Source organism: Micrasema longulum, unplaced genomic scaffold, assembly GCF_059751315.1.
Source record: "Micrasema longulum isolate JH-2025_06_02 unplaced genomic scaffold, ASM5975131v1 h1tg000322l, whole genome shotgun sequence".
Taxonomy (NCBI): domain Eukaryota; kingdom Metazoa; phylum Arthropoda; class Insecta; order Trichoptera; family Brachycentridae; genus Micrasema; species Micrasema longulum.
In genome coordinates, this window is record NW_028277526.1 from 651991 (window position 1) to 666899 (window position 14909).

Sequence of the window (14909 nt, forward strand, 5' to 3'; positions counted from 1 at the left end):
AGGCCGACGAGTACCACAAACCAGGGGCAGCAGTTTTTACCCCCGCCATCAGCAAACTAAAATTCATTTCCAAAAACAAAGGCGTGGCGTAAAGTTCATTCACTTGGGCCATTTAGTTGTAAATGTTTTCAGAAATAACAATGGCATAATGATCCTTGTGGCACTATTATTTCTTGAATTTTAATAAACCGTTATGGTATAAAATTGTCATTTCTGATTTAAGGCTGCAAAAATATTTTTACGAATTATGCCGTTAATATTGCACAAAATCATATTCAGGAACATTTTTGCCTACTAAACTCAAAAACGACAACTTTGTATTTGTGCCATTATTACCGCTCAGGCGCGACATATTATAAAGCTATTATGAAAATATTTATGGCTTGATTCTATAAAGGCCAATGTCGTAAATCGTAATATTACAGAAGAGTAATTATTTAGACATTTTGTGTCGTTATAATGGATTGTTTGACGTCTTTGATAAAAAATATGTATAAAAAACATTACAACACATCTATATGTGAATATAATATTTAAATATACAAGTTTTTTAAATTGCAATCGACCCTCAATAAACTGGTGGCAAGAAAATATGAAATTTGACATTGGCTCTTCTAGACTCAAGCCACAGATATGTCTACGGGTTGAATCTATAGGCCCTTTTTACACATGCCACGCCAATCCACCCGGCCCGGTAATTTTCCGGGTTCACCCTACAAAAGGTATCACATTTTTCATGCGTTTGTAGGATGTACCCGGCAAAAATACTGGGCCGGGTGGATTGGCGTGGCATGTGTGAAAAGGTCCATAAGGGCCAGTATTTTTATTTAGACTGCCGCGCCGGTACACTGTGAATACGGATAGTTTTCAAAAAAATTGCGGAATGAGAATGAAGGCGAGTAAATAGAAAGATTGTAAGATTTTTCCTATTCAATATATTCTTTAAATTTCTTATTAAATTTTATTTATTAATACAGACAGGGGCCGTGGCGCAGTTGGTTAGACGGCCAACTGTGAAACTAGCGTCGCGGGTTTGATTCCCGCCAGTTGCAAGAAAAATCCAAGAAAGATTTTTCTCAATTGGTCTGGGTGTTGTGGTGTATTTTTCATTACCTCCTTCCATATTTCCCCTATCCCACCTCAAATCGCTGACTTCAGCCCACTTTCTTCATCACTTAAAATTTCTTTCCTAGAGGATTTTTTTAAAATTAGGGAATCAATCATATTGGGATGGGGCCAGGTCTGTACTGTTAGGGGGTGGTTTAATATTTGGAAGCCACAGATGTGAAGAGCAGTCAATGGAATATTGCTCCAGTACCAACACGGGCGCGCTGTCCCGGAGAAGCAAGACAACTTCGGATAATTCTCTTCTACTTTTCCCCTTCACAGCTTCTTTTGACTGGTTCCGTAGATTATCGCAATAGGTTAAGGTTATAGAGACACCACTTCATTTGGGTTTGCTCAATTTTGAAAAAATATGGCCCGATGATGCCATCATATCATGATCCACACCAGACAGTGAGTTTTTCCGGATGCACTGGAGCCTCATCAATCACTTGAGGGTTTGATGCACACCAATCGCGGCAATTTCGCTTGTTGACGTAGTAGTAACAAAAGTAACAAAAAATAGCTCATCTGACAAAGTGATTTTTCGATGAAAATCGGCATTTCCTTCACGAAATGCTCTTTAAGTGGCAACAAAACTTTTCGAATTTTGATAAAATATACGCTGGCGCTGGGGCAACGTGAAAAGATTCATGATGAAATGGCAAACTTTATTGATGACAACTGACAGCAGAAGATGTCAAATTTGGATATTTAAATATAGCCGCCATGAGCTATAAAAATCCTATCGTCCATATTGCTAAATCTGTGTATTACATACATAGATCATATCACTATTATCATCATATCATCACTGTATTGATTTGCAACTTAATTAATAATGAGTATTATGATAATGTCTTTTCAGATATAGTTTTTTCTTTAGTTTCCTAGATTGTAATATGTAACGGGCAGTTTACTGAACTCATTGTAATCTAAAGGATAAATCTGTGGATGTTGCAACTTGCAAGATGACTCAGACACAAATAAAATATATCAGTTGAAGTACAATCTCAGATCTAGTATCTTACACTTGGCTGATGACATCACTCTATTAAGTAAAGTCATAAAATTTTGTAAACTCAAATATTGCGCAGAGGCCGTCAACATTTTATGTTGAAATTATACGTATTTATCTTGTTTTTTTATTATTTGATTTTCTCACACAATTTTAAACCATATAAAAATGTGAACGTGTTGTCCTCTGTCCGTACATCCACCTTTGTGGGTTTGACTACCTCATTTCAGTATTTTATATTACTCAACCCTAAACTGCGACAAGGGTTTAGGCTTATTATTGAACTCAAGCGACATGCTACATTATTATGATTAAAACATGCTACAATAATTGGCATAAATATGCACTCTAGGTTTGGAGATAAGAAAATGAGTGCATGTTTATGATTAAGCATTATATTTTTAGTATATAAAGTTTATATATTTTTAATTTAAAATGAATTATTTTAGTTTTTCCAAATAATAATAATAAATAAATCTTAAATCATTCGCGATTCCGCTTTAATTCTATTTACATGACAATTTTTTTTGCGTATATTTATCTTACCTAATCGATTCACCTCATTTTTGTTTGCGAATATTTTGTATAGAGGAACTCTGGGAAATACGCCGCGTTTGACAATATGCCGCACAACCATAAATCGCGCAAAAATTCCTTAGTTTATACAGTGATGGCGTTGCATTACTGCATTAACTAAGGTATTCATTCGGTTTTAATTGTACTTATGCATAACGGACCGTGTGGCGATCGCAGCGAAACTGTTATTGAATTACAACACATCCTGAACCGAACACATCCTGTGGCACTGTGTGCTATTAGAGATGCCAGAGATGAGATGCTGAATGGTCTGACAGGGGTCATGCGACCAGCGTGGAATGTGGATCTGATGGCCAACAGTACGAATTTTGCACTCTTCCGTCAGTTTGTCTGGACTTGGGTATCACGTTGGGAGCTCCTTAGATGCGCGGACGCCTAGGTGGATAAAATATGGTGGGACAGGCAACTGTTCCTGTGGGATGCTCATTCAGTTGGGACTGTGCTTCCTTCCGAGCGGAACGCACACGTTCTTTTGTTTTGTTCTCCCCTTACGGGGGTGGTATTCGGATCCTCTGCCTCTGACCACCCAGGGAGTTCTTCTTTATCCAAAGTCGTTCTCTCATTGTAAATATCCGTGTTTTTCCTTATGTTTTGTATAAGTTATGTTTTTTATGTTACTATAGTTTTAAGAAAATGTTTTTGTATATTTGGTACGTTTATTTATGTAAATTGTTTGTGAACATATTTTTTTTTAATAAAAAAAAACAGAGGTATTGAGGGGATCCTGAGGGGTAGGGACGACGTGTTGGCCTCTGTCCATACGTCCTCCTCCCCTCTCCTTAATCTGCATAGAGTTTGTATTCCTTAGGAATATTTATAATAACTTTCCTCTAGGCGCAGCTGACAGAGAGTCCCCCAGGACTCTATAACAGCTGCGGGTGGATGGTGGGCTTAAGGGTCTCCCATCAATGTTATTGAATTACAGCCGAAAACCCAAGGTAAGCCTAAAAATATTTTCACTTAAAGATTCTAAAACGATACGTGTGATAGTTATTGCATATAAAAAAAATAGCCGCTTTAGACGGATTTTTCACAATAAATTTGGATAGTGAGTCCATGACTCGCAACTCTATGTTTGTTTGTGATGCTTTTTGGCATGCGTTTTGTTTTGACGCTTATAATGTCACGAGGTGACTATTTGGGGTTATATGAAGCAGTTTGTTGGGGGTTTTATGCCGCACGCGGCATATTCCCTCAAAGATTATGTGTATACTTAACAGCGTATTTTTTATTTTTAGAATGCCTCAACAGTACAAAACGAAACATCTTCGATCACAGTGAACAGCGGAAGCTCTGTAAAAAGCTGTAGAAGATATAAGGCGGAAAAAGGGCTATATTCGCGAGATCTCTGGGCGTTTCAACATAACTGCATGCACTTAAATGCGGCCCATAAAAGATAAACATTTGGATATGATTCCTTTTGGTCTAAAGTGCTATTTGAGACAAAAAAAATGAACGAAAAGTTTAATTCAAAATAGAGGCGCGTGGTTTTTCACTCAGACAATGTGATCCTCAAACTCCGGTTTGTCGGTTTGCTACACAAAATAAAATTGAGGATATGGTTAATGGTTTACATCGTAGTTGGTAGGTATATATTTATTTATTTTATTAATTTATTGCATAAATAAGCAAACATATATTGTCCCAGGGAATCTATATAAAACTGGCGGATTAGAAAATGAATACGGAAGGTCCTCTGGTATGGAAAGTCTCCATCTAACATGGCTCAGTCTGTTCAAAGATGTTTATGTTTATTTTTTTATGTTATGAATGAAAAGTTTGCATACAGAAACAAATAAATATTTAAAACATTGCTGAGGGAGATATTTATCCCAAGCAAAGGAGTAGGTACTCTTGATCGTAGACGGTCATTCGTTGGACTGTTCAGATCCCGAATTATGTGATTTTATGGCAGATAATGATTTAATTTTACTGTGTCTGCCAAGCTCACTACCTACAGCCACCTTCTTGTTCGTATTTTATGTCCACGGAAACGATTGACAACACAAATGCTCTATTTGGAACCGTCACAACCCGGACCAAAATACTCGTATCATACGTTTGTAGTTCCCTGGACTCTTTTATGCCTGCTGGTTCAAGGCAGTAACAGCCCAGAATGGAATGTCTGGTTTACAGGCGTGTGGAATTCACCTCTTTAACTCCTCTGTAATTCCTGACTATGTTTTTTTAAGTGAAAACTATGGAGAAAATATGACAGAACAGCAGACTACCAGTTCACTTGTCTTACTAGCTGATGAACTACTCGAAGAAACAATACTATATACTGAACACCAATTAACTTCCAGCGCTATCCCAACTGCTACTAAATGGCAACGTGAAACAGGATGGCCTACTTAAAAACAGGGAAATGCCAGTCAAAGCAACCTTATTTTGCCTGACATACACCCTGAACCCAGATCATCGAGAACCAAGACAATCGTTTAAAAACATCAAAAATGCTCTAGTAGAATATTATTTATTCGAAGAAATCCTGACGATTCATGTTGTAGCAAGGGCCAAGTGGACTACGATCTAAACATAAATAGCATGTTCAAGTACTAATAACACCCAAGGCAATTAGTGAAAAGCGCTAAAAGGTAATAAAAAAGTGTCATTGCCTAAAATAAACTTAAAAGAGCAAGCTAAGGAAAAAAAACGTTTTAAAGGAAAAATTATGTAAGCAAAGAAAGTTAAGTAAAGGAAAGTGAAGCAAGTAGATAAAGAAAGAAAGAAAAAAAGGAGGGGAAATGTTTCAGGGCGTTCTTCGAGCGAAATTTCTCTTTAAGACTTTGGAAATGATTTCAATGAGCTGGATGAAAATGCAGACGGCTGTTGTATTGAATTCAATGGGTATTTTACTGATGCAAATTGCCCAAATTGTGGCTGGATTTAATGTTTAAAAACTGCAAATGGTGGCTGCATGAGATTTGCACTTGTGCAATAAACTTTTGTGAGAAGTGCACGCGTTAATTTTTTGTTGTAGCCACAATAACTCACTAGTGGGGTATTATGAGATTTCGACTGTGTTTTTCTTTCTTCAATTATAAGAGCTTTTTCAAACTTATTTTTACTTGTTAATTTACCCAGTAAGTCGTGCTTAATCAATAAACAAACTGCTTTCTGGTATTCCACCTTTGATAACATTTATTTTTTCACACACGAAAAATCCTAATTCTTTTTTCTGTTGCCATATTACCCCGACTACACGTATGTATTTACAGTTTATGATTTCTGAATTCGTTTTTAGTGTTTGTTTGGTTAATTATTACTTATTACGTGTTTCGAATACTAAACAACGTAATGTCATTATAATCAAAAACCAAATAAAAAGTACTTACCTTTATTTGCAGTCATAACATTGCTTTTCTAAGACTGGAAGACCGTTTTATAAAATGAATAATCTTATATTAACGAAAGTTTTTGAGATCCATTTAATTTAAATTAGGTACCTGTGACAAAAATAAAATATAATTTCCTAATATGTTATTGAAATCTGCTGTTACTTTCGATCGATAAATAAATAAATAACAATAAATTACCTCGTGCTCATTTATAAATTAATAATTAAACAGAGATTTCTGAAATGTTCGTATTCCAATAGGCTTTATTTTTTTATTTAACAGTCAGCATAAGAGATTTATTTATTTATTAAATTCACCAATTACTCGCATGCAGCGGCTTGCCAATGTATAAACCATAGAGTGATGATTTTGATATATTTTATTCCACGCCGCTGATAAATCATCAAGTCCTGTGTCCTGTAATAATAAAACAATAATTTCATTTTCACTCATTTGTTCTTATACAGTCGTTTTTTGAACCGGAATTTGTTTAAAAAAGTACTTTAGCTCAATATTTCATAAATATTTATTTGATCCCCTTCAATCATCACCATTAGAGGCAGTATACACTCACATCGTCCATGTGCCAACGTTTTTTCTAATCTTCGTAGCACTTCTCGTAGGCCGATTTCAGAATGGCTTTCAGATCCCTCTGTGAATTTTCTTTTATCACCTCAATTAAGTCAAAATGCTTTCCGCAAAGTGGTAATTTGTGTTTAGGGAACAGGAAAAAGTCATACGAAGCCAAATCAGGTGAATACGTTGCACAAGGGAATGACTTTTACGATGTTTTTGGCCAATTAATCGCATATATAAATATGGCCATAAAAAAATGGATAGTGGAGCTAGGTAGAAGTAAAATGGATTGTCTCATTCGCCCAAACTAATATTGAATCAACCGTTCCACAAGTGTATAGCTTATTTTAGGTTTTTGTTATTTTCATTGTGCGTTGTGTAATTTAAATAATATAGACGTACATATTTACATTGTTTTTAACACTGTGAATGTTTTGTTAATTATCTCTGTTTATTAAATTAGTCTTCTTTGTTTAAAAACATTTAAAAAAAGTATATTGTTAAGTGTCCTCGGCACGGGTAACCCCAGTGAGGACACATTATTTTTATTATTAATTATAGTTTGTAAGAGAAAAATATGAATAAATAAAAATAAAATAAATAAAAATACAAAGAGAAATGTGTGAAACGGCGTCTTACAGTAATGCAGAAACTAAGAGTTATGTACCTTTCCATACATCAGGAATGCAATTATGGATCTTATCGCGGGGGTAGATAGGAAAGATATTTGGGGATTTTTATTTTTTGCATGCGAGTATACTTTGCTTCATATATGGACACGCTGATGATTAAACGTCAAATGATTTATTAAACTGATTAAAACATGGAACAAAACTAATACGGTTTGACCAATTCAACATACTTTGGGTAATGCTTTGGGTTGCAATAATGTTCTAAATAAAAATTACCATGTTTGTGTTCACGTTAGTTATCAGTGTAACCACATATGAAGCAAAGTGTAAAAAATAAAAATCCTCAAATTAACCGCTGTCTAGAGGGTAGAGAAGATTTAGAATACCACCCCTGGCCTTTATATTTGCTGCTGCCAGACTCCTCACTGGGAAGGACTATCGCGACACCGGATAACAGGCCTCAAAGGCCAAGGAAAAGTCCAAATATTAGAATCAGCCTTGAAGCATCATTGATGCAGGATATTTATGGGACAAACATAAGTGATTTTATTTAGATTACGTATTATATTTTGCTTTTAAGTTTCATTATCTTCGAATCCCTTTTGTTTTTCTTTTAAACGTTGAAACACTGCTGAGAATCGAGCTTGAAGCATCATTGATGCAGGATATCTATGGGACATACATAAGTGATTTTATTTAGATTACGTATTATATTTTGCTTTTTAGTTTCATTATCTTTGAATCCCTTTTGTTTTTCTTTTAAACGTTGAAATTTATCTCAAATTTTATATCTGTAAAACTTTCATTATAATTATGATCATTATTTTTTCCTGGTTGCTTTACGCTTTGTACTAGATATAAAGCCGGTTTGGTATTACACTACCCGCCTAATTAAGCGGAAATAAAAAATGTTTTTATAGGATAGTAAAATAAACATATAAAAAGATAAACAAATATTGGATATCGCTGAGTGAGATATTTTATTATTTATTTACTAATGTTGATGGCTGTTGCGCGAATATACATGCCATTTATATAATATACGGATACTACACTGTGTTTGTGTGAAAATTGTTTTTAAACAAAGTGTTGAAGATCACTGTTGAAATAATGGTAGTTAAGCGAAACGGAGCATGATGCAAAATAAGAGCTATAAAACCACACCTTCGCGACTCTTAAGTTAAGGTTAAGTCCGTACTATACAGATAACAAAAAATCATCAGATTTGGATATTAAATATGTTAACTGTGTCGTGTACAATGACGCGTAAAAAATTGGCACGTTACTAGCACGAAGAAATTGGCATTTTCAATTTGTGGGTAATTCTACCTATAGCCAACCGTGCTTTTTTTGTTAACGGACTTTCATCTTGATCAGACGTGTTGTTACGCAGAAATATGTAGTCGCGTGTGACGTAAAAATGCTTTAATTGCCCTGCAACTATGAAAAATAGAACAAATATATTGTTTCATTCGTAAATATAATCTAATTTATGGAATAAGCAGATAATTAGTTTTAATTTTAAGTACATTTTTTTAATGTTTCAGTAGCTAACTACTATAGTACGAGTATCTATAGCAAAGCTGCCTCTTTTTTTCAAATTGTTGAGGGCGACGCAATATTAGCAATATTTTAGATGCAGCTAGTATACAAATGACGGGTCTATTTATTTTACGCCAAAGGTTGAATAGGCACATAGAAATAACATAATTGCTTAAGGAATCGGCAAAAGTTAGGATTTTATTTGTACAGTCGTGTAATACACAAATTGGTCAAAATTTTAGAACAGATCCTAATTATGATTTTATTTACACCGAGATTCTGCGCGTGAAAATAAAACGCCATTTGAGTTTTAAGACTAGATTCCAATAAAATTTAATGAAAATTCATACGCATCCTTGCAGACCACTTTTTTCTAAAAAGAAAATCGTACCACCGTATAATACAGCGAGCGGTTAAAAAAAAATCATTATCATATTTATTTGCTCAGATTTCTGACGAATTTTTTGTTCAGTTTTCTGAGCCCTTGAGTCTGTCTTCGTTTTGTAAGTTCGTTTGTATCCCCTTATTTTAGAGGTATTTTTTTATTTATTTATTTTTCTCACACTATAAACAAAAATAAATAATAAAAATAATGTGACCTCACTGACTTGCCCGTGCCGAGGACATTTAATAATACATAGGGAAAAAAACAAAATGTTAAGACAGTTTTAAACACTAGGTACGTATTCAAGTTGATATTTGATTTCTGTATATCTGTATTATTTATATTATAAAACGCACAATAAAAGAACAAAAACATAACATAAACTATATGTTTGTGAAGCAGGTGATTCAATATGAAATTCAAATGTTGCTCTTTTTTCGGGCGTTTCGGCTTCATATGAACAAACGCTGTGACGCGACTCGGTGGTAACCAATGTGATCCATGCAATACGGCCATTACAATGGATAAATGGGCCGAATAATAAATCCTAGAAAGTCACATACGCTGATTTTATAGGAGGGTGGGGATTTATGTAGATGTATATTTCTAACGTGCGTGTTCAATGGCATAACAGTAGAATCTAACTAACTATGTAATATGCTAAGCAGCCTCCAGGCCCGGTCTAAGGACGAATGATTGTGTCCGAGCGGGCACCGAACGCTATCACATGGGTGGTAATTTTATATATTTTAATCATTTACGTATTTATATGCAGACGACACGACACTGATTGCCAAAGATGAAACCGAGCTAGCAGAAGCCTTCAGACGAATAGAGTTAGAGAGTGAGGCTCTGGGTCTGAAAATAAATAAAAGTAAGACAAAGCTAATGATTGTAGACATAGCTGGCAGTCTCCTACGGACAAGACAGATGCAAGACCTTTAACTGAAATATGACTTTGTGTACCTCGGATCGCTTATCTCCAATAACGGCAGTTGCAGACCTGAGATTAGTCGCAGGATTCAAATGGCCAAAGAAGCAATAAATAAAATTAAAGAAGATTTGGCGAGATCGAGGTATATCAATAAACACAAAAAAGCGGTTGATGGAAGCCCTGGTATTCTCCGTTTTCCTATATGGGGCTGAAACGTGGATAACGCGTGCATACGAGAGGAAGAGGATCGATGCATTCGAGATGTGGTGTTGGAGAAGGCTGCTGCGTGTGCCTTGGACAGCCAGAAGGACGAATGCATATTACAACTCGTCTATCAGTGGTGTGTTTGAGAAAGATCCTGTCTTTCTTTGGACATATTGCTAGACGTGAGCCAGACAATCTAGAAAAGGCAATAATGTCTGGCCGAGTTGAAGGTAGGAGAAGCCGCGGTAGAATGCCACATAGATGGACTGAACAAATAAAGGTGGCTACGGGGCTAAAATTTGATGAGTCAGTTCGTCGGGCTGAGGACAGACTGGAGTGGAACAGACTAATCAGAAGTGTTCATGGTGATCACGATCCTCAGCATTGAGGGACCGACTTGGAAGAAGAAGAAGAATAATTTGCGTAGGAAATATAATATATCATAGCTAAAATTAATATCAAATATGTTTTAATATAGAAACATAAACCCGGATATTGGATTTACCTTTAAGCGTGATACAACTTTAAATAGAAAAAAGCAAATATTTGTTTTTATTTTTCTCAAAACTAAGAAAGCATTAATTTATTTTTTGAAAATGTTATCAGAGATAAAACGCATTCTGTTACAGATCGGAAACATTTTTGGTAACCTGATAACAGAATACCATTATTTGAATATAATTTTTACTATTTGAAAATATGCACTGTTTCTAATATGTACGTATGCAAGTACAACTCCCGATAAATATTATTTCAATCAAACTGTTCAGGTTTAAGTGTAATTTAATATACCTACATGAATAAACATGACTACGAAGGAAAATAAAAAGAATTTTTAAATCCTACTCAAACGAAAGTTAGCCTCGTTCAAAAAGGCCAGCTTGCAAAAACGGCAATGAAGAAGTTTAAAAAAAGCGGGAAATTGCAGATAAAACATGTTTTCTTACATGCGGTAAAAATAAAAGGATACAATTGTACGTTTCTCGAAAATGTATTACATAAAAAAATATTAAAATGGTCTTGATAAAAATGAACTACGTCACAGGTCCTTGTGAACCAATCAATCAATCACGGCGTTGTTTATGTTGTGATATGTTCTGGTTTCCGGGGAGCTATTTTTTCAACGCTGAGCGTATTTTGACGCTATAGGGTTCTATTTTAAAATGTCAGCACAACTCACCGACGACACCTCGTGTCGTCACGGGCGGAGTTCTTCGAAAATTGTTTTTGTAATTTCACAACTTTAAAAAATCATAGCAATAATAATAGCATATAATTAAGAATAATTCAGAAACCGCATACGAGCATCAAACAGAAGGCGACTAAACTACTCATAAAAGAGTAATTTTACATTAAAAAAAAAAAAAAGAAATATTTGTGTTCGTATGATTTATCCAAATATTTAATTTTGAGGGCCATTTTCAACGAGTTGTAAATAACTCACTATTAGAAAATGGAATTGAGTTGGGGTAGAGTGGGACACTTTTGTGGGGAGTGGGGAGTTTTGACACATTACTTTCTTTGTAGACGTCACTCAGTACGCAACTCCTGATTTGAATTCAACTATGCCGTGTTGTGTCCTTTTAAAGTGTAGAAATACTGCTAGGATTTTAAAGAAACAGGATGGGATCACATTTCATGTGTCATTGGCAAATTAATGTGTAAGTAGCAAATTCATTACTTAAAAATTGAATAATTTTTCCAACTCGCAGATTGTCGAAGAAATCAAAATGAACATATTGTTAGTGTTGCCAGGGTAGTAAATTTTTTTACCCTACTTTGCTCATCTAATGAGAGAACTAATAAAAATTGGACCTCGGATTAAACAACTCTGTGGTGGACATTTGACTGACATTATCTTTAAAACATCAAATATTATTAAACATGATATAAAAATATCCGTTCTATTTACAATAAAATTTGTTTTATATTTTAAGTTCATAATTCATTAATTCAATTGATCTTATTAAATGACTCTTTACTTATCTACTTTATTGTGTCAATCAATATTTCCGAGTGCACAATAAAATTTTAGAGAAATTAACAGATTGCTTTTTTTTTTACCTTAAATTTGTGTTATGATAATATTTTTTCCCATCGTGCAACATTACGCGGATACATAACGAATGCGCGCGGCGAAAGTGGGGCATAGTGGGGGAATTTTCGGACACAGTCCGATGTATTCAAATATGATTCGACGCTTCTTCAGGACTATTCTTAATTCTATGGATAATACGATGCATAAAATTACAAAAAAAGGTGGCTTAGTTTGATAGTCAAATATAAAAAAGAGCCCGGGCTCTACAAAGCGCTAAAAAAACCGTGGGAACCAAATTCGCCCAGTTCGGAACTGCGTAAAAAGATAAAATATTTTTATTTCCGATTACGTTTGATGGACACGTAATTTTCGGTGATAAAACCAGATAACAATCTTGTTTCAATGATTGTAGGCATGTTCTAAGTATCTACATATATGGACAATTAATCTATTAAATTATTATTTTAATAAGAGGCCCCGAAGTTGTCATAATATTACACAAATAAAGCAAAAGGTCCATGTTTTGTATGTTTTCTTCTAGTATCATCAAGCATTCCTTTTCGTTTGATGATGCGGGTTCTTTTGATTTCGCGGTAATTTTACCCCCGTAAGCTTAAACTGTAAAAACGACTAGTAAAATAAGCTCTTAAATCGGAGGGTCTAATACTTGAATTATATTTTAAATTATGTGTTTACCCTTTTTACTTATTACACTATGTTGTATGTGCAACACGGCGAGAGATAAATAATTATTCATTAGACGATACTTCTAACAATATATGTATTATTACAACATTTACCTCTCAATTAATTCTTAAAAAGATTTATGAGGCGTTGTATTATTGCTACAACATCTACCTTTCTTTTTTTTTTTTTTAATTTACGATTAGTATTATTATCACAACATTTACCTCACAATTTATTTTTTAAAAGATTTACGATTTGAATGATTATTACAACATTTACCTCTCAGTTTCATTTTTTAAATATTTGCGAGGTATTGTATAATTATTACAACATTTACCTCTCAGTTTCATTTTTTAAATATTTGCGAGGTATTGTATAATTATTACAATATTTACCTCTCAATTTCTTTTTTAAAAGATTTACGAGGTATTGTATTATTATTACAACATTTACCTCTCCATTTCTTTTTTAAAAGATTTACGAGGTATTGTATTATTATTACAACATTTACCTCTCCATTTATTTTTAAAAAGATTTACGAGGTATTGTATTATTATTACAACATTTACCTCTCCATTTCTTTTTTGAAAGATTTACGAGGTATTGTAATATTATAACAACAACGAGTTAGAAGAATATTTTTTATTCCCTGACTTCAAATTTATTATTGGATTTGTTATTATAATTTAGGAATATTTTTTATTTGCTGACAAAATTAGAATGAATTATGAAAAAAAATCATTATTTTTACACTGCGAAAATAATTCAGTTATATCCTTAATAACATAACATAGTAATAGTATTTTAATGATTTATATAGCGCCATTTTTGTGAAAATCACCTCAAGGGCGCTTTACAATTGTATACTTAAACTTACATTCTAACCATGCTAAGGTGACATATTATATTTCCTGATTTAAAATTGAGGGTATAATAAACTAAAGAAGAAAGATTAGAGTTGGGATCTAAACATGCGTTATTTGTTATCCTCATTGTTATGGATAACTTATGTATAGAACCGAAATTCAAGAATATTGAATTTAATTTGTATTATGAATATAGATAGCTATTATAATATAGGGCATCCAAGATCGAAATTAACAAGGCCCTAAGAGCCGACCAACTGATTGACAGATACATTAAGGCCCGAAGGGCCGAATTTACAAGTAACTACGTAAGTCAGCGATAGCTGTCTGTTATTATTTTAAATTACAGATTATTCGCTTTTCAATGTTAATCACTTATTAACCTAACGTTTTGCGTAGATATTTAACTATTAAAAAACTGTGGTAAATAATTCCTATGCGCGTGGTGATGAACCATCGTGTTACCACAAGCAAAAGACGGAATATTCTAAAGTTCAGATATTTGAAAAAAAAATACATGGAGACATACTGTTGAATAATTCCATTTCCATAATTTAAACATATAACTTAGCCCTGTCATAGAAAAATAAATTAAAAATCATGAATTCGCCGCTCATTTTACATGCGTACCTACGTCCCCCCCATCTCTGTCAATAACCAACTGAATCTGGCTTCTGACTCTGAAAATTGGCCATAGAACAGCGTCTCTGTCTTCCTTGTTATGAGTTCTATCTTCGTGCTCTTTCTTATACAGATTTATTGATGTATTGGCGGACAGCAAGGATAAATATTTTTTGTATTAAAATCTAGCATAGTTATTTAATGCAAATTTTACTTTCCAAATCCGGTGTTAAAATGTCTGTTTTAAGATTACAAAGAAATCAAAATTATCATTTAAAAAAATAAGAGAGGTATATCAAGTCTTGTATCGTATGTAGACTAGCGTCACATCACATCCACACAAGAGTTAATATATTATATTGTA